At 56.7% G+C, this 17,368-nt stretch overlaps 76 pseudogenes; all 76 read right to left on the reverse strand.

Annotated features, from left to right (window-relative positions):
* Positions 1-265: 265 nt before the first annotated feature.
* On the reverse strand, positions 266-384 carry LOC136629956 (5S ribosomal RNA; annotated as a pseudogene).
* A 279-nt stretch (positions 385-663) lies between these two features.
* Positions 664-782, reverse strand: LOC136629791 (5S ribosomal RNA; annotated as a pseudogene).
* Positions 783-862: 80 nt separating this feature from the next.
* LOC136631051 (5S ribosomal RNA) lies at positions 863-981 on the reverse strand (annotated as a pseudogene).
* An 80-nt stretch (positions 982-1,061) lies between these two features.
* LOC136631052 (5S ribosomal RNA) lies at positions 1,062-1,180 on the reverse strand (annotated as a pseudogene).
* A 79-nt stretch (positions 1,181-1,259) lies between these two features.
* Positions 1,260-1,378, reverse strand: LOC136631053 (5S ribosomal RNA; annotated as a pseudogene).
* Positions 1,379-1,655: 277 nt separating this feature from the next.
* On the reverse strand, positions 1,656-1,774 carry LOC136630346 (5S ribosomal RNA; annotated as a pseudogene).
* Positions 1,775-1,854: 80 nt separating this feature from the next.
* On the reverse strand, positions 1,855-1,973 carry LOC136631054 (5S ribosomal RNA; annotated as a pseudogene).
* Positions 1,974-2,053: 80 nt separating this feature from the next.
* On the reverse strand, positions 2,054-2,172 carry LOC136629750 (5S ribosomal RNA; annotated as a pseudogene).
* Positions 2,173-2,252: 80 nt separating this feature from the next.
* LOC136631055 (5S ribosomal RNA) lies at positions 2,253-2,371 on the reverse strand (annotated as a pseudogene).
* Positions 2,372-2,451: 80 nt separating this feature from the next.
* LOC136631056 (5S ribosomal RNA) lies at positions 2,452-2,570 on the reverse strand (annotated as a pseudogene).
* Positions 2,571-2,650: 80 nt separating this feature from the next.
* On the reverse strand, positions 2,651-2,769 carry LOC136631057 (5S ribosomal RNA; annotated as a pseudogene).
* Positions 2,770-2,849: 80 nt separating this feature from the next.
* Positions 2,850-2,968, reverse strand: LOC136630618 (5S ribosomal RNA; annotated as a pseudogene).
* A 79-nt stretch (positions 2,969-3,047) lies between these two features.
* On the reverse strand, positions 3,048-3,166 carry LOC136631058 (5S ribosomal RNA; annotated as a pseudogene).
* An 80-nt stretch (positions 3,167-3,246) lies between these two features.
* Positions 3,247-3,365, reverse strand: LOC136631059 (5S ribosomal RNA; annotated as a pseudogene).
* Positions 3,366-3,445: 80 nt separating this feature from the next.
* Positions 3,446-3,564, reverse strand: LOC136630358 (5S ribosomal RNA; annotated as a pseudogene).
* Positions 3,565-3,644: 80 nt separating this feature from the next.
* LOC136631060 (5S ribosomal RNA) lies at positions 3,645-3,763 on the reverse strand (annotated as a pseudogene).
* An 80-nt stretch (positions 3,764-3,843) lies between these two features.
* Positions 3,844-3,962, reverse strand: LOC136631062 (5S ribosomal RNA; annotated as a pseudogene).
* An 80-nt stretch (positions 3,963-4,042) lies between these two features.
* Positions 4,043-4,161, reverse strand: LOC136631063 (5S ribosomal RNA; annotated as a pseudogene).
* A 279-nt stretch (positions 4,162-4,440) lies between these two features.
* On the reverse strand, positions 4,441-4,559 carry LOC136630359 (5S ribosomal RNA; annotated as a pseudogene).
* Positions 4,560-4,639: 80 nt separating this feature from the next.
* On the reverse strand, positions 4,640-4,758 carry LOC136631064 (5S ribosomal RNA; annotated as a pseudogene).
* An 80-nt stretch (positions 4,759-4,838) lies between these two features.
* LOC136629893 (5S ribosomal RNA) lies at positions 4,839-4,957 on the reverse strand (annotated as a pseudogene).
* A 279-nt stretch (positions 4,958-5,236) lies between these two features.
* Positions 5,237-5,355, reverse strand: LOC136631065 (5S ribosomal RNA; annotated as a pseudogene).
* A 278-nt stretch (positions 5,356-5,633) lies between these two features.
* On the reverse strand, positions 5,634-5,752 carry LOC136630500 (5S ribosomal RNA; annotated as a pseudogene).
* An 80-nt stretch (positions 5,753-5,832) lies between these two features.
* LOC136630189 (5S ribosomal RNA) lies at positions 5,833-5,951 on the reverse strand (annotated as a pseudogene).
* Positions 5,952-6,030: 79 nt separating this feature from the next.
* LOC136629867 (5S ribosomal RNA) lies at positions 6,031-6,149 on the reverse strand (annotated as a pseudogene).
* Positions 6,150-6,229: 80 nt separating this feature from the next.
* Positions 6,230-6,348, reverse strand: LOC136631066 (5S ribosomal RNA; annotated as a pseudogene).
* An 80-nt stretch (positions 6,349-6,428) lies between these two features.
* LOC136631067 (5S ribosomal RNA) lies at positions 6,429-6,547 on the reverse strand (annotated as a pseudogene).
* Positions 6,548-6,627: 80 nt separating this feature from the next.
* LOC136631068 (5S ribosomal RNA) lies at positions 6,628-6,746 on the reverse strand (annotated as a pseudogene).
* Positions 6,747-6,826: 80 nt separating this feature from the next.
* On the reverse strand, positions 6,827-6,945 carry LOC136630260 (5S ribosomal RNA; annotated as a pseudogene).
* Positions 6,946-7,025: 80 nt separating this feature from the next.
* On the reverse strand, positions 7,026-7,144 carry LOC136631069 (5S ribosomal RNA; annotated as a pseudogene).
* An 80-nt stretch (positions 7,145-7,224) lies between these two features.
* LOC136629894 (5S ribosomal RNA) lies at positions 7,225-7,343 on the reverse strand (annotated as a pseudogene).
* Positions 7,344-7,622: 279 nt separating this feature from the next.
* LOC136631070 (5S ribosomal RNA) lies at positions 7,623-7,741 on the reverse strand (annotated as a pseudogene).
* Positions 7,742-7,821: 80 nt separating this feature from the next.
* LOC136629895 (5S ribosomal RNA) lies at positions 7,822-7,940 on the reverse strand (annotated as a pseudogene).
* An 80-nt stretch (positions 7,941-8,020) lies between these two features.
* Positions 8,021-8,139, reverse strand: LOC136630529 (5S ribosomal RNA; annotated as a pseudogene).
* Positions 8,140-8,219: 80 nt separating this feature from the next.
* On the reverse strand, positions 8,220-8,338 carry LOC136630191 (5S ribosomal RNA; annotated as a pseudogene).
* An 80-nt stretch (positions 8,339-8,418) lies between these two features.
* LOC136630294 (5S ribosomal RNA) lies at positions 8,419-8,537 on the reverse strand (annotated as a pseudogene).
* An 80-nt stretch (positions 8,538-8,617) lies between these two features.
* On the reverse strand, positions 8,618-8,736 carry LOC136630295 (5S ribosomal RNA; annotated as a pseudogene).
* Positions 8,737-8,816: 80 nt separating this feature from the next.
* Positions 8,817-8,935, reverse strand: LOC136631071 (5S ribosomal RNA; annotated as a pseudogene).
* Positions 8,936-9,015: 80 nt separating this feature from the next.
* LOC136630166 (5S ribosomal RNA) lies at positions 9,016-9,134 on the reverse strand (annotated as a pseudogene).
* An 80-nt stretch (positions 9,135-9,214) lies between these two features.
* LOC136631073 (5S ribosomal RNA) lies at positions 9,215-9,333 on the reverse strand (annotated as a pseudogene).
* Positions 9,334-9,413: 80 nt separating this feature from the next.
* Positions 9,414-9,532, reverse strand: LOC136630630 (5S ribosomal RNA; annotated as a pseudogene).
* An 80-nt stretch (positions 9,533-9,612) lies between these two features.
* LOC136630273 (5S ribosomal RNA) lies at positions 9,613-9,731 on the reverse strand (annotated as a pseudogene).
* An 80-nt stretch (positions 9,732-9,811) lies between these two features.
* On the reverse strand, positions 9,812-9,930 carry LOC136630078 (5S ribosomal RNA; annotated as a pseudogene).
* Positions 9,931-10,010: 80 nt separating this feature from the next.
* Positions 10,011-10,129, reverse strand: LOC136630360 (5S ribosomal RNA; annotated as a pseudogene).
* Positions 10,130-10,209: 80 nt separating this feature from the next.
* LOC136629792 (5S ribosomal RNA) lies at positions 10,210-10,328 on the reverse strand (annotated as a pseudogene).
* An 80-nt stretch (positions 10,329-10,408) lies between these two features.
* On the reverse strand, positions 10,409-10,527 carry LOC136631074 (5S ribosomal RNA; annotated as a pseudogene).
* Positions 10,528-10,607: 80 nt separating this feature from the next.
* LOC136629896 (5S ribosomal RNA) lies at positions 10,608-10,726 on the reverse strand (annotated as a pseudogene).
* Positions 10,727-10,806: 80 nt separating this feature from the next.
* Positions 10,807-10,925, reverse strand: LOC136630361 (5S ribosomal RNA; annotated as a pseudogene).
* An 80-nt stretch (positions 10,926-11,005) lies between these two features.
* On the reverse strand, positions 11,006-11,124 carry LOC136631076 (5S ribosomal RNA; annotated as a pseudogene).
* An 80-nt stretch (positions 11,125-11,204) lies between these two features.
* Positions 11,205-11,323, reverse strand: LOC136631077 (5S ribosomal RNA; annotated as a pseudogene).
* An 80-nt stretch (positions 11,324-11,403) lies between these two features.
* Positions 11,404-11,522, reverse strand: LOC136630362 (5S ribosomal RNA; annotated as a pseudogene).
* Positions 11,523-11,602: 80 nt separating this feature from the next.
* Positions 11,603-11,721, reverse strand: LOC136629897 (5S ribosomal RNA; annotated as a pseudogene).
* An 80-nt stretch (positions 11,722-11,801) lies between these two features.
* Positions 11,802-11,919, reverse strand: LOC136630514 (5S ribosomal RNA; annotated as a pseudogene).
* An 80-nt stretch (positions 11,920-11,999) lies between these two features.
* LOC136629898 (5S ribosomal RNA) lies at positions 12,000-12,118 on the reverse strand (annotated as a pseudogene).
* An 80-nt stretch (positions 12,119-12,198) lies between these two features.
* On the reverse strand, positions 12,199-12,317 carry LOC136630530 (5S ribosomal RNA; annotated as a pseudogene).
* Positions 12,318-12,397: 80 nt separating this feature from the next.
* Positions 12,398-12,516, reverse strand: LOC136630192 (5S ribosomal RNA; annotated as a pseudogene).
* A 279-nt stretch (positions 12,517-12,795) lies between these two features.
* LOC136630632 (5S ribosomal RNA) lies at positions 12,796-12,914 on the reverse strand (annotated as a pseudogene).
* Positions 12,915-12,994: 80 nt separating this feature from the next.
* Positions 12,995-13,113, reverse strand: LOC136631078 (5S ribosomal RNA; annotated as a pseudogene).
* Positions 13,114-13,193: 80 nt separating this feature from the next.
* On the reverse strand, positions 13,194-13,312 carry LOC136630599 (5S ribosomal RNA; annotated as a pseudogene).
* Positions 13,313-13,392: 80 nt separating this feature from the next.
* On the reverse strand, positions 13,393-13,511 carry LOC136630363 (5S ribosomal RNA; annotated as a pseudogene).
* Positions 13,512-13,591: 80 nt separating this feature from the next.
* LOC136629899 (5S ribosomal RNA) lies at positions 13,592-13,710 on the reverse strand (annotated as a pseudogene).
* Positions 13,711-13,989: 279 nt separating this feature from the next.
* Positions 13,990-14,108, reverse strand: LOC136630019 (5S ribosomal RNA; annotated as a pseudogene).
* An 80-nt stretch (positions 14,109-14,188) lies between these two features.
* Positions 14,189-14,307, reverse strand: LOC136630020 (5S ribosomal RNA; annotated as a pseudogene).
* Positions 14,308-14,586: 279 nt separating this feature from the next.
* On the reverse strand, positions 14,587-14,705 carry LOC136631079 (5S ribosomal RNA; annotated as a pseudogene).
* Positions 14,706-14,785: 80 nt separating this feature from the next.
* On the reverse strand, positions 14,786-14,904 carry LOC136631080 (5S ribosomal RNA; annotated as a pseudogene).
* Positions 14,905-14,984: 80 nt separating this feature from the next.
* LOC136631081 (5S ribosomal RNA) lies at positions 14,985-15,103 on the reverse strand (annotated as a pseudogene).
* An 80-nt stretch (positions 15,104-15,183) lies between these two features.
* LOC136630681 (5S ribosomal RNA) lies at positions 15,184-15,302 on the reverse strand (annotated as a pseudogene).
* An 80-nt stretch (positions 15,303-15,382) lies between these two features.
* On the reverse strand, positions 15,383-15,501 carry LOC136631082 (5S ribosomal RNA; annotated as a pseudogene).
* An 80-nt stretch (positions 15,502-15,581) lies between these two features.
* LOC136629900 (5S ribosomal RNA) lies at positions 15,582-15,700 on the reverse strand (annotated as a pseudogene).
* Positions 15,701-15,979: 279 nt separating this feature from the next.
* LOC136630297 (5S ribosomal RNA) lies at positions 15,980-16,098 on the reverse strand (annotated as a pseudogene).
* An 80-nt stretch (positions 16,099-16,178) lies between these two features.
* LOC136630817 (5S ribosomal RNA) lies at positions 16,179-16,297 on the reverse strand (annotated as a pseudogene).
* An 80-nt stretch (positions 16,298-16,377) lies between these two features.
* Positions 16,378-16,496, reverse strand: LOC136630531 (5S ribosomal RNA; annotated as a pseudogene).
* An 80-nt stretch (positions 16,497-16,576) lies between these two features.
* Positions 16,577-16,695, reverse strand: LOC136630193 (5S ribosomal RNA; annotated as a pseudogene).
* An 80-nt stretch (positions 16,696-16,775) lies between these two features.
* Positions 16,776-16,894, reverse strand: LOC136629952 (5S ribosomal RNA; annotated as a pseudogene).
* Positions 16,895-16,974: 80 nt separating this feature from the next.
* Positions 16,975-17,093, reverse strand: LOC136631083 (5S ribosomal RNA; annotated as a pseudogene).
* Positions 17,094-17,173: 80 nt separating this feature from the next.
* LOC136630454 (5S ribosomal RNA) lies at positions 17,174-17,292 on the reverse strand (annotated as a pseudogene).
* Between the last annotated feature and the right edge of the window lie 76 nt (positions 17,293-17,368).

Genomic DNA, 17,368 nt, shown 5'->3' on the forward strand with positions numbered 1-17,368 from the left:
TCCTATGGGCTTTCTGCAGTGCGAACGCACCTCCGAAAAGGAAAGAAACCTACTCACGGCCTTAAAAGTCAACGGGACCTGGGATTCCCAGCCGGTCACCCATACTGGTACTTGCCAGGCCTCAAGCGGGCTGGCGGCCGCGATCTGACGAGAGCAGGCACATTCAGCTTAGAATGCGCGTTGACAGCTCCTCCTCCTTTCCTATGGGCTTTCTGCAGTGCGAACGCACCTCCGAAAAGGAAAGAAACCTACTCACGGCCTTAAAAGTCAACGGGACCTGGGATTCCCAGCCGGTCACCCATACTGGTACTTGCCAGGCCTCAAGCTGGCTGGCGGCCGCGATCTGACGAGAGCAGGCACATTAAGCTTAGAATGCCCGTTGACAGCTCCTCCTCCTTTCCTATGGGCTTTCTGCAGTGCGAACGCACCTCCGAAAAGGAAAGAAACCTACTCACGGCCTTAAAAGTCAACGGGACCTGGGATTCCCAGCCATTCACCCATACTGGTACTTGCCAGGCCTCAAGCTGGCTGGCGGCCGCGATCTGACGAGAGCAGGCACATTCAGCTTAGAATGCCCGTTGACAGCTCCTCCTCCTTTCCTATGGGCTTTCTGCAGTGCGAACGCACCTCCGAAAAGGAAAGAAACCTACTCACGGCCTTAAAAGTCAACAGGACCTGGGATTCCCAGCCGGTCACCCATACTGGTACTTGCCAGGCCTCAAGCTGGCTGGCGGCCGCGATCTGACGAGAGCAGGCACATTCAGCTTAGAATGCCCGTTGACAGCTCCTCCTCCTTTCCTATGGGCTTTCTGCAGTGCGAACGCACCTCCGAAAAGGAAAGAAACCTACTCACGGCCTTAAAAGTCAACGGGACCTGGGATTCCCAGCCGGTCACCCATACTGGTACTTGCCAGGCCTCAAGCTGGCTGGCGGCCGCGATCTGACGAGAGCAGGCACATTCAGCTTAGAATGCCCGTTGACAGCTCCTCCTCCTTTCCTATGGGCTTTCTGCAGTGCGAACGCACCTCCGAAAAGGAAAGAAACCTACTCACGGCCTTAAAAGTCAACGGGACCTGGGATTCCCAGCCGGTCACCCATACTGGTACTTGCCAGGCCTCAAGCTGGCTGGCGGCCGCGATCTGACGAGAGCAGGCACATTCAGCTTAGAATGCCCGTTGACAGCTCCTCTTCCTTTCCTATGGCCTTTCTGCAGTGCGAACGCACCTCCGAAAAGAAAGAAACCTACTCACGGCCTTAAAAGTCAACGGGACCTGGGATTCCCAGCCGGTCACCCATACTGGTACTTGCCAGGCCTCAAGCTGGCTGGCGGCCGCGATCTGACGAGAGCAGGCACATTCAGCTTAGAATGCCCGTTGACAGCTCCTCCTCCTTTCCTATGGGCTTTCTGCAGTGCGAACGCAACTCCGAAAAGGAAAGAAACCTACTCACGGCCTTAAAAGTCAACGGGACCTGGGATTCCCAGCCGGTCACCCATACTGGTACTTGCCAGGCCTCAAGCTGGCTGGCGGCCGCGATCTGACGAGAGCAGGCACATTCAGCTTAGAACCCGTTGACAGCTCCTCCTCCTTTCCTATGGGCTTTCTGCAGTGCGAACGCACCTCCGAAAAGGAAAGAAACCTACTCACGGCCTTAAAAGTCAACGGGACCTGGGATTCCCAGCCGGTCACCCATACTGGTACTTGCCAGGCCTCAAGCTGGCTGGCGGCCGTGATCTGACGAGAGCAGGCACATTCAGCTTAGAATGCCCGTTGACAGCTCCTCCTCCTTTCCTATGGGCTTTCTGCAGTGCGAACGCACCTCCGAAAAGGAAAGAAACCTACTCACGGCCTTAAAAGTCAACGGGACCTGGGATTCCCAGCCGGTCACCCATACTGGTACTTGCCAGGCCTCAAGCTGGCTGGCGGCCGCGATCTGACGAGAGCAGGCACATTCAGCTTAGAATGCCCGTTGACAGCTCATCCTCCTTTCCTATGGGCTTTCTGCAGTGCGAACGCACCTCCGAAAAGGAAAGAAACCTACTCACGGCCTTAAAAGTCAACGGGACCTGGGATTCCCAGCCGGTCACCCATACCGGTACTTGCCAGGCCTCAAGCTGGCTGGCGGCCGCGATCTGACGAGAGCAGGCACATTCAGCTTAGAATGCCCGTTGACAGCTCCTCCTCCTTTCCTATGGGCTTTCTGCAGTGCGAACGCACCTCCGAAAAGGAAAGAAACCTACTCACGGCCTTAAAAGTCAACGGGACCTGGGATTCCCAGCCGGTCACCCATACTGGTACTTGCCAGGCCTCAAGCTGGCTGGCGGCCGCGATCTGACGAGAGCAGGCACATTCAGCTTAGAATGCCCGTTGACAGCTCCTCCTCCTTTCCTATGGGCTTTCTGCAGTGCGAACGCACCTCCGAAAAGGAAAGAAACCTACTCACGGCCTTAAAAGTCAACGGGACCTGGGATTCCCAGCCGGTCACCCATACTGGTACTTGCCAGGCCTCAAGCTGGCTGGCGGCCGCGATCTGACGAGAGCAGGCACATTCAGCTTAGAATGCCCGTTGACAGCTCCTCCTCCTTTCCTATGGGCTTTCTGCAGTGCGAACGCACCTCCGAAAAGGAAAGAAACCTACTCACGGCCTTAAAAGTCAACGGGACCTGGGATTCCCAGCCGGTCACCCATACTGGTACTTGCCAGGCCTCAAGCTGGCTGGCGGCCGCGATCTGACGAGAGCAGGCACATTCAGCTTAGAATGCCCGTTGACAGCTCCTCCTCCTTTCCTATGGGCTTTCTGCAGTGCGAACGCACCTCCGAAAAGGAAAGAAACCTACTCACGGCCTTAAAAGTCAACGGGACCTGGGATTCCCAGCCGGTCACCCATACTGGTACTTGCCAGGCCTCAAGCTGGCTGGCGGCCGCGATCTGACGAGAGCAGGCACATTCAGCTTAGAATGCGCGTTGACAGCTCCTCCTCCTTTCCTATGGGCTTTCTGCAGTGCGAACGCACCTCCGAAAGGAAAGAAACCTACTCACGGCCTTAAAAGTCAACGGGACCTGGGATTCCCAGCCGGTCACCCATACTGGTACTTGCCAGGCCTCAAGCTGGCTGGCGGCCGCGATCTGACGAGAGCAGGCACATTCAGCTTAGAATGCCCGTTGACAGCTCCTCATCCTTTCCTATGGGCTTTCTGCAGTGCGAACGCACCTCCGAAAAGGAAAGAAACCTACTCACGGCCTTAAAAGTCAACGGGACCTGGGATTCCCAGCCGGTCACCCATACTGGTACTTGCCAGGCCTCAAGCTGGCTGGCGGCCGCGATCTGACGAGAGCAGGCACATTCAGCTTAGAATGCCCGTTGACAGCTCCTCCTCCTTTCCTATGGGCTTTCTGCAGTGCGAACGCACCTCCGAAAAGGAAAGAAACCTACTCACGGCCTTAAAAGTCAACGGGACCTGGGATTCCCAGCCGGTCACCCATACTGGTACTTGCCAGGCCTCAAGCGGGCTGGCGGCCGCGATCTGACGAGAGCAGGCACATTCAGCTTAGAATGCCCGTTGACAGCTCCTCCTCCTTTCCTATGGGCTTTCTGCAGTGCGAACGCACCTCCGAAAAGGAAAGAAACCTACTCACGGCCTTAAAAGTCAACGGGACCTGGGATTCCCAGCCGGTCACCCATACTGGTACTTGCCAGGCCTCAAGCTGGCTGGCGGCCGCGATCTGACGAGAGCAGGCACATTCAGCTTAGAATGCCCGTTGACAGCTCCTCCTCCTTTCCTATGGGCTTTCTGCAGTGCGAACGCACCTCCGAAAAGGAAAGAAACCTACTCACGGCCTTAAAAGTCAACGGGACCTGGGATTCCCAGCCGGTCACCCATACTGGTACTTGCCAGGCCTCAAGCTGGCTGGCGGCCGCGATCTGACGAGAGCAGGCACATTCAGCTTAGAATGCCCGTTGACAGCTCCTCCTCCTTTCCTATGGGCTTTCTGCAGTGCGAACGCACCTCCGAAAAGGAAAGAAACCTACTCACGGCCTTAAAAGTCAACGGGACCTGGGATTCCCAGCCGGTCACCCATACTGGTACTTGCCAGGCCTCAAGCTGGCTGGCGGCCGCGATCTGACGAGAGCAGGCACATTCAGCTTAGAATGCCCGTTGACAGCTCCTCATCCTTTCCTATGGGCTTTCTGCAGTGCGAACGCACCTCCGAAAAGGAAAGAAACCTACTCACGGCCTTAAAAGTCAACGGGACCTGGGATTCCAGCCGGTCACCCATACTGGTACTTGCCAGGCCTCAAGCTGGCTGGCGGCCGCGATCTGACGAGAGCAGGCACATTCAGCTTAGAATGCCCGTTGACAGCTCCTCCTCCTTTCCTATGGGCTTTCTGCAGTGCGAACGCACCTCCGAAAAGGAAAGAAACCTACTCAACGGCCTTAAAAGTCAACGGGACCTGGGATTCCCAGCCGGTCACCCATACTGGTACTTGCCAGGCCTCAAGCGGGCTGGCGGCCGCGATCTGACGAGAGCAGGCACATTCAGCTTAGAATGCCCGTTGACAGCTCCTCCTCCTTTCCTATGGGCTTTCTGCAGTGCGAACGCACCTCCGAAAAGGAAAGAAACCTACTCACGGCCTTAAAAGTCAACGGGACCTGGGATTCCCAGCCGGTCACCCATACTGGTACTTGCCAGGCCTCAAGCTGGCTGGCGGCCGCGATCTGACGAGAGCAGGCACATTCAGCTTAGAATGCCCGTTGACAGCTCCTCCTCCTTTCCTATGGGCTTTCTGCAGTGCGAACGCACCTCCGAAAAGGAAAGAAACCTACTCACGGCCTTAAAAGTCAACGGGACCTGGGATTCCCAGCCGGTCACCCATACTGGTACTTGCCAGGCCTCAAGCTGGCTGGCGGCCGCGATCCGACGAGAGCAGGCACATTCAGCTTAGAATGCCCGTTGACAGCTCCTCCTCCTTTCCTATGGGCTTTCTGCAGTGCGAACGCACCTCCGAAAAGGAAAGAAACCTACTCACGGCCTTAAAAGTCAACGGGACCTGGGATTCCCAGCCGGTCACCCATACTGGTACTTGCCAGGCCTCAAGCGGGCTGGCGGCCGCGATCTGACGAGAGCAGGCACATTCAGCTTAGAATGCGCGTTGACAGCTCCTCCTCCTTTCCTATGGGCTTTCTGCAGTGCGAACGCACCTCCGAAAAGGAAAGAAACCTACTCACGGCCTTAAAAGTCAACGGGACCTGGGATTCCCAGCCGGTCACCCATACTGGTACTTGCCAGGCCTCAAGCTGGCTGGCGGCCGCGATCTGACGAGAGCAGGCACATTCAGCTTAGAATGCCCGTTGACAGCTCCTCCTCCTTTCCTATGGCTTTCTGCAGTGCGAACGCACCTCCGAAAAGGAAAGAAACCTACTCACGGCCTTAAAAGTCAACGGGACCTGGGATTCCCAGCCATTCACCCATACTGGTACTTGCCAGGCCTCAAGCTGGCTGGCGGCCGCGATCTGACGAGAGCAGGCACATTCAGCTTAGAATGCCCGTTGACAGCTCCTCCTCCTTTCCTATGGGCTTTCTGCAGTGCGAACGCACCTCCGAAAAGGAAAGAAACCTACTCACGGCCTTAAAAGTCAACAGGACCTGGGATTCCCAGCCGGTCACCCATACTGGTACTTGCCAGGCCTCAAGCTGGCTGGCGGCCGCAATCTGACGAGAGCAGGCACATTCAGCTTAGAATGCCCGTTGACAGCTCCTCCTCCTTTCCTATGGGCTTTCTGCAGTGCGAACGCACCTCCGAAAAGGAAAGAAACCTACTCACGGCCTTAAAAGTCAACGGGACCTGGGATTCCCAGCCGGTCACCCATACTGGTACTTGCCAGGCCTCAAGCTGGCTGGCGGCCACGATCTGACGAGAGCAGGCACATTCAGCTTAGAATGCCCGTTGACAGCTCCTCCTCCTTTCCTATGGCTTTCTGCAGTGCGAACGCACCTCCGAAAAGGAAAGAAACCTACTCACGGACTTAAAAGTCAACGGGACCTGGGATTCCCAGCCGGTCACCCATACTGGTACTTGCCAGGCCTCAAGCTGGCTGGTGGCCGCGATCCGACGAGAGCAGGCACATTCAGCTTAGAATGCCCGTTGACAGCTCCTCCTCCTTTCCTATGGGCTTTCTGCAGTGCGAACGCACCTCCGAAAAGGAAAGAAACCTACTCACGGCCTTAAAAGTCAACGGGACCTGGGATTCCCAGCCGGTCACCCATACTGGTACTTGCCAGGCCTCAAGCTGGCTGGCGGCCGCGATCTGACGAGAGCAGGCACATTCAGCTTAGAATGCCCGTTGACAGCTCCTCCTCCTTTCCTATGGGCTTTCTGCAGTGCGAACGCACCTCCGAAACGGAAAGAAACCTACTCACGGACTTAAAAGTCAACGGGACCTGGGATTCCCAGCCGGTCACCCATACTGGTACTTGCCAGGCCTCAAGCTGGCTGGCGGCCGCGATCTGACGAGAGCAGGCACATTCAGCTTAGAATGCCCGTTGACAGCTCCTCCTCCTTTCCTATGGGCTTTCTGCAGTGCGAACGCACCTCCGAAAAGGAAAGAAACCTACTCACGGCCTTAAAAGTCAACGGGACCTGGGATTCCCAGCCGGTCACCCATACTGGTACTTGCCAGGCCTCAAGCTGGCTGGCGGCCGCGATCTGACGAGAGCAGGCACATTCAGCTTAGAATGCCCGTTGACAGCTCCTCCTCCTTTCCTATGGGCTTTCTGCAGTGCGAACGCACCTCCGAAAAGGAAAGAAACCTACTCACGGCCTTAAAAGTCAACGGGACCTGGGATTCCCAGCTGGTCACCCATACTGGTACTTGCCAGGCCTCAAGCGGGCTGGCGGCCGCGATCTGACGAGAGCAGGCACATTCAGCTTAGAATGCCCGTTGACAGCTCCTCCTCCTTTCCTATGGGCTTTCTGCAGTGCGAACGCACCTCCGAAAAGGAAAGAAACCTACTCACGGCCTTAAAAGTCAACGGGACCTGGGATTCCCAGCCGGTCACCCATACTGGTACTTGCCAGGCCTCAAGCTGGCTGGCGGCCGCGATCTGACGAGAGCAGGCACATTCAGCTTAGAATGCCCGTTGACAGCTCCTCCTCCTTTCCTATGGGCTTTCTGCAGTGCGAACGCACCTCCGAAAAGGAAAGAAACCTACTCACGGCCTTAAAAGTCAACGGGACCTGGGATTCCCAGCCGGTCACCCATACTGGTACTTGCCAGGCCTCAAGCTGGCTGGCGGCCGCGATCCGACGAGAGCAGGCACATTCAGCTTAGAATGCCCGTTGACAGCTCCTCCTCCTTTCCTATGGGCTTTCTGCAGTGCGAACGCACCTCCGAAAAGGAAAGAAACCTACTCACGGCCTTAAAAGTCAACGGGACCTGGGATTCCCAGCCGGTCACGAATACTGGTACTTGCCAGGCCTCAAGCTGGCTGGCAGCCGCGATCTGACGAGAGCAGGCACATTCAGCTTAGAAAGCCCGTTGACAGCTCCTCCTCCTTTCCTATGGGCTTTCTGCAGTGCGAACGCACCTCCGAAACGGAAAGAAACCTACTCACGGCCTTAAAAGTCAACGGGACCTGGGATTCCCAGCCGGTCACCCATACTGGTACTTGCCAGGCCTCAAGCTGGCTGGCGGCCGCGATCTGACGAGAGCAGGCACATTCAGCTTAGAATGCCCGTTGACAGCTCCTCCTCCTTTCCTATGGGCTTTCTGCAGTGCGAACGCACCTCCGAAACGGAAAGAAACCTACTCACGGCCTTAAAAGTCAACGGGACCTGGGATTCCCAGCCGGTCACCCATACTGGTACTTGCCAGGCCTCAAGCTGGCTGGCGGCCGCGATCCGACGAGAGCAGGCACATTCAGCTTAGAATGCCCGTTGACAGCTCCTCCTCCTTTCCTATGGGTTTTCTGCAGTGCGAACGCACCTCCGAAACGGAAAGAAACCTACTCACGGCCTTAAAAGTCAACGGGACCTGGGATTCCCAGCCGGTCACCCATACTGGTACTTGCCAGGCCTCAAGCTGGCTGGCGGCCGCGATCTGACGAGAGCAGGCACATTCAGCTTAGAATGCCTGTTGACAGCTCCTCCTCCTTTCCTATGGGCTTTCTGCAGTGCGAACGCACCTCCGAAAAGGAAAGAAACCTACTCACGGCCTTAAAAGTCAACGGGACCTGGGATTCCCAGCCGGTCACCCATACTGGTACTTGCCAGGCCTCAAGCTGGCTGGCGGCCACGATCTGACGAGAGCAGGCACATTCAGCTTAGAATGCCCGTTGACAGCTCCTCCTCCTTTCCTATGGGCTTTCTGCAGTGCGAACGCACCTCCGAAAAGGAAAGAAACCTACTCACGGCCTTAAAAGTCAATGGGACCTGGGATTCCCAGCCGGTCACCCATACTGGTACTTGCCAGGCCTCAAGCTGGCTGGCGGCCGCGATCTGACGAGAGCAGGCACATTCAGCTTAGAATGCCCGTTGACAGCTCCTCCTCCTTTCCTATGGGCTTTCTGCAGTGCGAACGCACCTCCGAAAAGGAAAGAAACCTACTCACGGCCTTAAAAGTCAATGGGACCTGGGATTCCCAGCCGGTCACCCATACTGGTACTTGCCAGGCCTCAAGCTGGCTGGCGGCCGCGATCTGACGAGAGCAGGCACATTCAGCTTAGAATGCCCGTTGACAGCTCCTCCTCCTTTCCTATGGGCTTTCTGCAGTGCGAACGCACCTCCGAAAAGGAAAGAAACCTACTCACGGCCTTAAAAGTCAACGGGACCTGGGATTCCCAGCCGGTCACCCATACTGGTACTTGCCAGGCCTCAAGCTGGCTGGCGGCCGCGATCTGACGAGAGCAGGCACATTCAGCTTAGAATGCCCGTTGACAGCTCCTCCTCCTTTCCTATGGGCTTTCTGCAGTGCGAACGCACCTCCGAAACGGAAAGAAACCTACTCACGGCCTTAAAAGTCAACGGGACCTGGGATTCACAGCCGGTCACCCATACTGGTACTTGCCAGGCCTCAAGCTGGCTGGCGGCCGCGATCTGACGAGAGCAGGCACATTCAGCTTAGAATGCCCGTTGACAGCTCCTCCTCCTTTCCTATGGGCTTTCTGCAGTGCGAACGCACCTCCGAAAAGGAAAGAAACCTACTCACGGCCTTAAAAGTCAACGGGACCTGGGATTCCCAGCCGGTCACCCATACTGGTACTTGCCAGGCCTCAAGCTGGCTGGCGGCCGCGATCTGACGAGAGCAGGCACATTCAGCTTAGAATGCCCGTTGACAGCTCCTCCTCCTTTCCTATGGGCTTTCTGCAGTGCGAACGCACCTCCGAAAAGGAAAGAAACCTACTCACGGCCTTAAAAGTCAACGGGACCTGGGATTCCCAGCCGGTCACCCATACTGGTACTTGCCAGGCCTCAAGCTGGCTGGCGGCCGCGATCTGACGAGAGCAGGCACATTCAGCTTAGAATGCCAGTTGACAGCTCCTCCTCCTTTCCTATGGGCTTTCTGCAGTGCGAACGCACCTCCGAAAAGGAAAGAAACCTACTCACGGCCTTAAAAGTCAACGGGACCTGGTATTCCCAGCCGGTCACCCATACTGGTACTTGCCAGGCCTCAAGCTGGCTGGCGGCCGCGATCTGACGAGAGCAGGCACATTCAGCTTAGAATGCCCGTTGACAGCTCCTCTTCCTTTCCTATGGCCTTTCTGCAGTGCGAACGCACCTCCGAAAAGGAAAGAAACCTACTCACGGCCTTAAAAGTCAACGGGACCTGGGATTCCCAGCCGGTCACCCATACTGGTACTTGCCAGGCCTCAAGCTGGCTGGCGGCCGCGACCTGACGAGAGCAGGCACATTCAGCTTAGAATGCCCGTTGACAGCTCCTCCTCCTTTCCTATGGGCTTTCTGCAGTGCGAACGCACCTCCGAAAAGGAAAGAAACCTACTCACGGCCTTAAAAGTCAACGGGACCTGGGATTCCCAGCCGGTCACCCATACTGGTACTTGCCAGGCCTCAAGCGGGCTGGCGGCCGCGATCTGACGAGAGCAGGCACATTCAGCTTAGAATGCCCGTTGACAGCTCCTCCTCCTTTCCTATGGGCTTTCTGCAGTGCGAACGCACCTCCGAAAAGGAAAGAAACCTACTCACGGCCTTAAAAGTCAACAGGACCTGGGATTCCCAGCCGGTCACCCATACTGGTACTTGCCAGGCCTCAAGCTGGCTGGCGGCCGCGATCTGACGAGAGCAGGCACATTCAGCTTAGAATGCCCGTTGACAACTCCTCCTCCTTTCCTATGGGCTTTCTGCAGTGCGAACGCACCTCCGAAAAGGAAAGAAACCTACTCACGGCCTTAAAAGTCAACGGGACCTGGGATTCCCAGCCGGTCACCCATACTGGTACTTGCCAGGCCTCAAGCTGGCTGGCGGCCGCGATCTGACGAGAGCAGGCACATTCAGCTTAGAATGCCCGTTGACAGCTCCTCCTCCTTTCCTATGGGCTTTCTGCAGTGCGAACGCACCTCCGAAAAGGAAAGAAACCTACTCACGGCCTTAAAAGTCAACGGGACCTGGGATTCCCAGCCGGTCACCCATACTGGTACTTGCCAGGCCTCAAGCTGGCTGGCGGCCGCGATCCGACGAGAGCAGGCACATTCAGCTTAGAATGCCCGTTGACAGCTCCTCCTCCTTTCCTATGGGCTTTCTGCAGTGCGAACGCACCTCCGAAAAGGAAAGAAACCTACTCACGGCCTTAAAAGTCAACGGGACCTGGGATTCCCAGCCGGTCACCCATACTGGTACTTGCCAGGCCTCAAGCGGGCTGGCGGCCGCGATCTGACGAGAGCAGGCACATTCAGCTTAGAATGCCCGTTGACAGCTCCTCCTCCTTTCCTATGGGCTTTCTGCAGTGCGAACGCACCTCCGAAAAGGAAAGAAACCTACTCACGGCCTTAAAAGTCAACGGGACCTGGGATTCCCAGCCGGTCACCCATACTGGTACTTGCCAGGCCTCAAGCTGGCTGGCGGCCGCGATCTGACGAGAGCAGGCACATTCAGCTTAGAATGCCCGTTGACAGCTCCTCCTCCTTTCCTATGGGCTTTCTGCAGTGCGAACGCACCTCCGAAAAGGAAAGAAACCTACTCACGGCCTTAAAAGTCAACGGGACCTGGGATTCCCAGCCGGTCACCCATACTGGTACTTGCCAGGCCTCAAGCTGGCTGGCGGCCGCGATCTGACGAGAGCAGGCACATTCAGCTTAGAATGCCCGTTGACAGCTCCTCCTCCTTTCCTATGGACTTTCTGCAGTGCGAACGCACCTCCGAAAAGGAAAGAAACCTACTCACGGCCTTAAAAGTCAACGGGACCTGGGATTCCCAGCCGGTCACCCATACTGGTACTTGCCAGGCCTCAAGCGGGCTGGCGGCCGCGATCTGACGAGAGCAGGCACATTCAGCTTAGAATGCCCGTTGACAGCTCCTCCTCCTTTCCTATGGGCTTTCTGCAGTGCGAACGCACCTCCGAAAAGGAAAGAAACCTACTCACGGCCTTAAAAGTCAACGGGACCTGGGATTCCCAGCCGGTCACCCATACTGGTACTTGCCAGGCCTCAAGCTGGCTGGCGGCCGCGATCCGACGAGAGCAGGCACATTCAGCTTAGAATGCCCGTTGACAGCTCCTCCTCCTTTCCTATGGGCTTTCTGCAGTGCGAACGCACCTCCGAAACGGAAAGAAACCTACTCACGGCCTTAAAAGTCAATGGGACCTGGATTCCCAGCCGGTCACCCATACTGGTACTTGCCAGGCCTCAAGCTGGCTGGCGGCCGCGATCTGACGAGAGCAGGCACATTCAGCTTAGAATGCCCGTTGACAGCTCCTCCTCCTTTCCTATGGGCTTTCTGCAGTGCGAACGCACCTCCGAAACGGAAAGAAACCTACTCACGGCCTTAAAAGTCAACGGGACCTGGGATTCCCAGCCGGTCACCCATACTGGTACTTGCCAGGCCTCAAGCTGGCTGGCGGCCGCGATCCGACGAGAGCAGGCACATTCAGCTTAGAATGCCCGTTGACAGCTCCTCCTCCTTTCCTATGGGCTTTCTGCAGTGCGAACGCACCTCCGAAACGGAAAGAAACCTACTCACGGCCTTAAAAGTCAACGGGACCTGGGATTCCCAGCCGGTCACCCATACTGGTACTTGCCAGGCCTCAAGCTGGCTGGCGGCCGCGATCTGACGAGAGCAGGCACATTCAGCTTAGAATGCCTGTTGACAGCTCCTCCTCCTTTCCTATGGGCTTTCTGCAGTGCGAACGCACCTCCGAAAAGGAAAGAAACCTACTCACGGCCTTAAAAGTCAACGGGACCTGGGATTCCCAGCCGGTCACCCATACTGGTACTTGCCAGGCCTCAAGCTGGCTGGCGGCCACGATCTGACGAGAGCAGGCACATTCAGCTTAGAATGCCCGTTGACAGCTCCTCCTCCTTTCCTATGGGCTTTCTGCAGTGCGAACGCACCTCCGAAAAGGAAAGAAACCTACTCACGGCCTTAAAAGTCAACGGGACCTGGGATTCCCAGCCGGTCACCCATACTGGCACTTGCCAGGCCTCAAGCGGGCTGGCGGCCGCGATCTGACGAGAGCAGGCACATTCAGCTTAGAATGCCCGTTGACAGCTCCTCCTCCTTTCCTATGGGCTTTCTGCAGTGCGAACGCACCTCCGAAAAGGAAAGAAACCTACTCACGGCCTTAAAAGTCAACGGGACCTGGGATTCCCAGCCGGTCACCCATACTGGTACTTGCCAGGCCTCAAGCTGGCTGGCGGCCGCGATCTGACGAGAGCAGGCACATTCAGCTTAGAATGCCAGTTGACAGCTCCTCCTCCTTTCCTATGGGCTTTCTGCAGTGCGAACGCACCTCCGAAAAGGAAAGAAACCTACTCACGGCCTTAAAAGTCAACGGGACCTGGGATTCCCAGCCGGTCACCCATACTGGTACTTGCCAGGCCTCAAGCTGGCTGGCGGCCGCGATCTGACGAGAGCAGGCACATTCAGCTTAGAATGCCCGTTGACAGCTCCTCTTCCTTTCCTATGGCCTTTCTGCAGTGCGAACGCACCTCCGAAAAGGAAAGAAACCTACTCACGGCCTTAAAAATCAACGGGACCTGGGATTCCCAGCCGGTCACCCATACTGGTACTTGCCAGGCCTCAAGCTGGCTGGCGGCCGCGACCTGACGAGAGCAGGCACATTCAGCTTAGAATGCCCGTTGACAGCTCCTCCTCCTTTCCTATGGGCTTTCTGCAGTGCGAACGCACCTCCGAAAAGGAAAGAAACCTACTCACGGCCTTAAAAGTCAACGGGACCTGGGATTCCCAGCCGGTCACCCATACTGGTACTTGCCAGGCCTCAAGCGGGCTGGCGGCCGCGATCTGACGAGAGCAGGCACATTCAGCTTAGAATGCCCGTTGACAGCTCCTCCTCCTTTCCTATGGGCTTTCTGCAGTGCGAACGCACCTCCGAAAAGGAAAGAAACCTACTCACGGCCTTAAAAGTCAACGGGACCTGGGATTCCCAGCCGGTCACCCATACTGGTACTTGCCAGGCCTCAAGCTGGCTGGCGGCCGCGATCCGACGAGAGCAGGCACATTCAGCTTAGAATGCCCGTTGACAGCTCCTCCTCCTTTCCTATGGGCTTTCTGCAGTGCGAACGCACCTCCGAAAAGGAAAGAAACCTACTCACGGACTTAAAAGTCAACGGGACCTGGGATTCCCAGCCATTCACCCATACTGGTACTTGCCAGGCCTCAAGCTGGCTGGCGGCCGCGATCTGACGAGAGCAGGCACATTCAGCTTAGAATGCCCGTTGACAGCTCCTCCTCCTTTCCTATGGGCTTTCTGCAGTGCGAACGCACCTCCGAAAAGGAAAGAAACCTACTCACGGCCTTAAAAGTCAACAGGACCTGGGATTCCCAGCCGGTCACCCATACTGGTACTTGCCAGGCCTCAAGCTGGCTGGCGGCCGCGATCCGACGAGAGCAGGCACATTCAGCTTAGAATGCCCGTTGACAGCTCCTCCTCCTTTCCTATGGGCTTTCTGCAGTGCGAACGCACCTCCGAAAAGGAAAGAAACCTACTCACGGCCTTAAAAGTCAACAGGACCTGGGATTCCCAGCCGGTCACCCATACTGGTACTTGCCAGGCCTCAAGCTGGCTGGCGGCCGCGATCCGACGAGAGCAGGCACATTCAGCTTAGAATGCCCGTTGACAGCTCCTCCTCCTTTCCTATGGGCTTTCTGCAGTGCGAACGCACCTCCGAAAAGGAAAGAAACCTACTCACGGACTTAAAAGTCAACGGGACCTGGGATTCCCAGCCATTCACCCATACTGGTACTTGCCAGGCCTCAAGCTGGCTGGCGGCCGCGATCTGACGAGAGCAGGCACATTCAGCTTAGAATGCCCGTTGACAGCTCCTCCTCCTTTCCTATGGGCTTTCTGCAGTGCGAACGCACCTCCGAAAAGGAAAGAAACCTACTCACGGCCTTAAAAGTCAACGGGACCTGGGATTCCCAGCCGGTCACCCATACTGGTACTTGCCAGGCCTCAAGCTGGCTGGCGGCCGCGATCTGACGAGAGCAGGCACATTCAGCTTAGAATGCCCGTTGACAGCTCCTCCTCCTTTCCTATGGGCTTTCTGCAGTGCGAACGCACCTCCGAAAAGGAAAGAAACCTACTCACGGCCTTAAAAGTCAACGGGACCTGGGATTCCCAGCCGGTCACCCATACTGGTACTTGCCAGGCCTCAAGCTGGCTGGCGGCCGCGATCTGACGAGAGCAGGCACATTCAGCTTAGAATGCCCGTTGACAGCTCCTCCTCCTTTCCTATGGGCTTTCTGCAGTGCGAACACACCTCCGAAAAGGAAAGAAACCTACTCACGGCCTTAAAAGTCAACGGGACCTGGGATTCCCAGCCGGTCACCCATACTGGTACTTGCCAGGCCTCAAGCTGGCTGGCGGCCGCGATCTGACGAGAGCAGGCACATTCAGCTTAGAATGCCCGTTGACAGCTCCTCCTCCTTTCCTATGGGCTTTCTGCAGTGCGAACGCACCTCCGAAAAGGAAAGAAACCTACTCACGGCCTTAAAAGTCAACGGGACCTGGGATTCCCAGCCGGTCACCCATACTGGTACTTGCCAGGCCTCAAGCGGGCTGGCGGCCGCGATCCGACGAGAGCAGGCACATTCAGCTTAGAATGCCCGTTGACAGCTCCTCCTCCTTTCCTATGGGCTTTCTGCAGTGCGAACGCACCTCCGAAAAGGAAAGAAACCTACTCACGGCCTTAAAAGTCAACGGGACCTGGGATTCCCAGCCGGTCACCCATACTGGTACTTGCCAGGCCTCAAGCTGGCTGGCGGCCGCGATCTGACGAGAGCAGGCACATTCAGCTTAGAATGCCCGTTGACAGCTCCTCCTCCTTTCCTATGGGCTTTCTGCAGTGCGAACGCACCTCCGAAAAGGAAAGAAACCTACTCACGGCCTTAAAAGTCAACGGGACCTGGGATTCCCAGCCGGTCACCCATACTGGTACTTGCCAGGCCTCAAGCTGGCTGGCGGCCGCGATCCGACGAGAGCAGGCACATTCAGCTTAGAATGCCCGTTGACAGCTCCTCCTCCTTTCCTATGGGCTTTCTGCAGTGCGAACGCACCTCCGAAAAGGAAAGAAACCTACTCACGGCCTTAAAAGTCAACGGGACCTGGGATTCCCAGCCGGTCACGAATACTGGTACTTGCCAGGCCTCAAGCTGGCTGGCAGCCGCGATCTGACGAGAGCAGGCACATTCAGCTTAGAAAGCCCGTTGACAGCTCCTCCTCCTTTCCTATGGGCTTTCTGCAGTGCGAACGCACCTCCGAAACAGAAAGAAACCTACTCACGGCCTTAAAAGTCAATGGGACCTGGGATTCCCAGCCGGTCACCCATACTGGTACTTGCCAGGCCTCAAGCTGGCTGGCGGCCGCGATCTGACGAGAGCAGGCACATTCAGCTTAGAATGCCCGTTGACAGCTCCTCCTCCTTTCCTATGGGCTTTCTGCAGTGCGAACGCACCTCCGAAACGGAAAGAAACCTACTCACGGCCTTAAAAGTCAACGGGACCTGGGATTCCCAGCCGGTCACCCATACTGGCACTTGCCAGGCCTCAAGCTGGCTGGCGGCCGCGATCCGACGAGAGCAGGCACATTCAGCTTAGAATGCCCGTTGACAGCTCCTCCTCCTTTCCTATGGGCTTTCTGCAGTGCGAACGCACCTCCGAAACGGAAAGAAACCTACTCACGGCCTTAAAAGTCAACGGGACCTGGGATTCCCAGCCGGTCACCCATACTGGTACTTGCCAGGCCTCAAGCTGGCTGGCGGCCGCGATCTGACGAGAGCAGGCACATTCAGCTTAGAATGCCTGTTGACAGCTCCTCCTCCTTTCCTATGGGCTTTCTGCAGTGCGAACGCACCTCCGAAAAGGAAAGAAACCTACTCACGGCCTTAAAAGTCAACGGGACCTGGGATTCCCAGCCGGTCACCCATACTGGTACTTGCCAGGCCTCAAGCTGGCTGGCGGCCACGATCTGACGAGAGCAGGCACATTCAGCTTAGAATGCCCGTTGACAGCTCCTCCTCCTTTCCTATGGGCTTTCTGCAGTGCGAACGCACCTCCGAAAAGGAAAGAAACCTACTCACGGCCTTAAAAGTCAACGGGACCTGGGATTCCCAGCCGGTCACCCATACTGGTACTTGCCAGGCCTCAAGCTGGCTGGCGGCGGCGATCTGACGAGAGCAGGCACATTCAGCTTAGAATGCCCGTTGACAGCTCCTCCTCCTTTCCTATGGGCTTTCTGCAGTGCGAACGCACCTCCGAAAAGGAAAGAAACCTACTCACGGACTTAAAAGTCAACGGGACCTGGGATTCCCAGCCGGTCACCCATACTGGTACTTGCCAGGCCTCAAGCTGGCTGGCGGCCGCGATCTGACGAGAGCAGGCACATTCAGCTTAGAATGCCCGTTGACAGCTCCTCCTCCTTTCCTATGGGCTTTCTGCAGTGCGAACGCACCTCCGAAAAGGAAAGAAACCTACTCACGGCCTTAAAAGTCAACGGGACCTGGGATTCCCAGCCGGTCACCCATACTGGTACTTGCCAGGCCTCAAGCTGGCTGGCGGCCGCGATCTGACAAGAGCAGGCACATTCAGCTTAGAATGCCCGTTGACAGCTCCTCCTCCTTTCCTATGGGCTTTCTGCAGTGCGAACGCACCTCCGAAAAGGAAAGAAACCTACTCACGGCCT

The sequence above is a fragment of the Eleutherodactylus coqui genome, chromosome 5 (genome assembly GCF_035609145.1).
Source record: "Eleutherodactylus coqui strain aEleCoq1 chromosome 5, aEleCoq1.hap1, whole genome shotgun sequence".
NCBI lineage: Eukaryota > Metazoa > Chordata > Amphibia > Anura > Eleutherodactylidae > Eleutherodactylus > Eleutherodactylus coqui.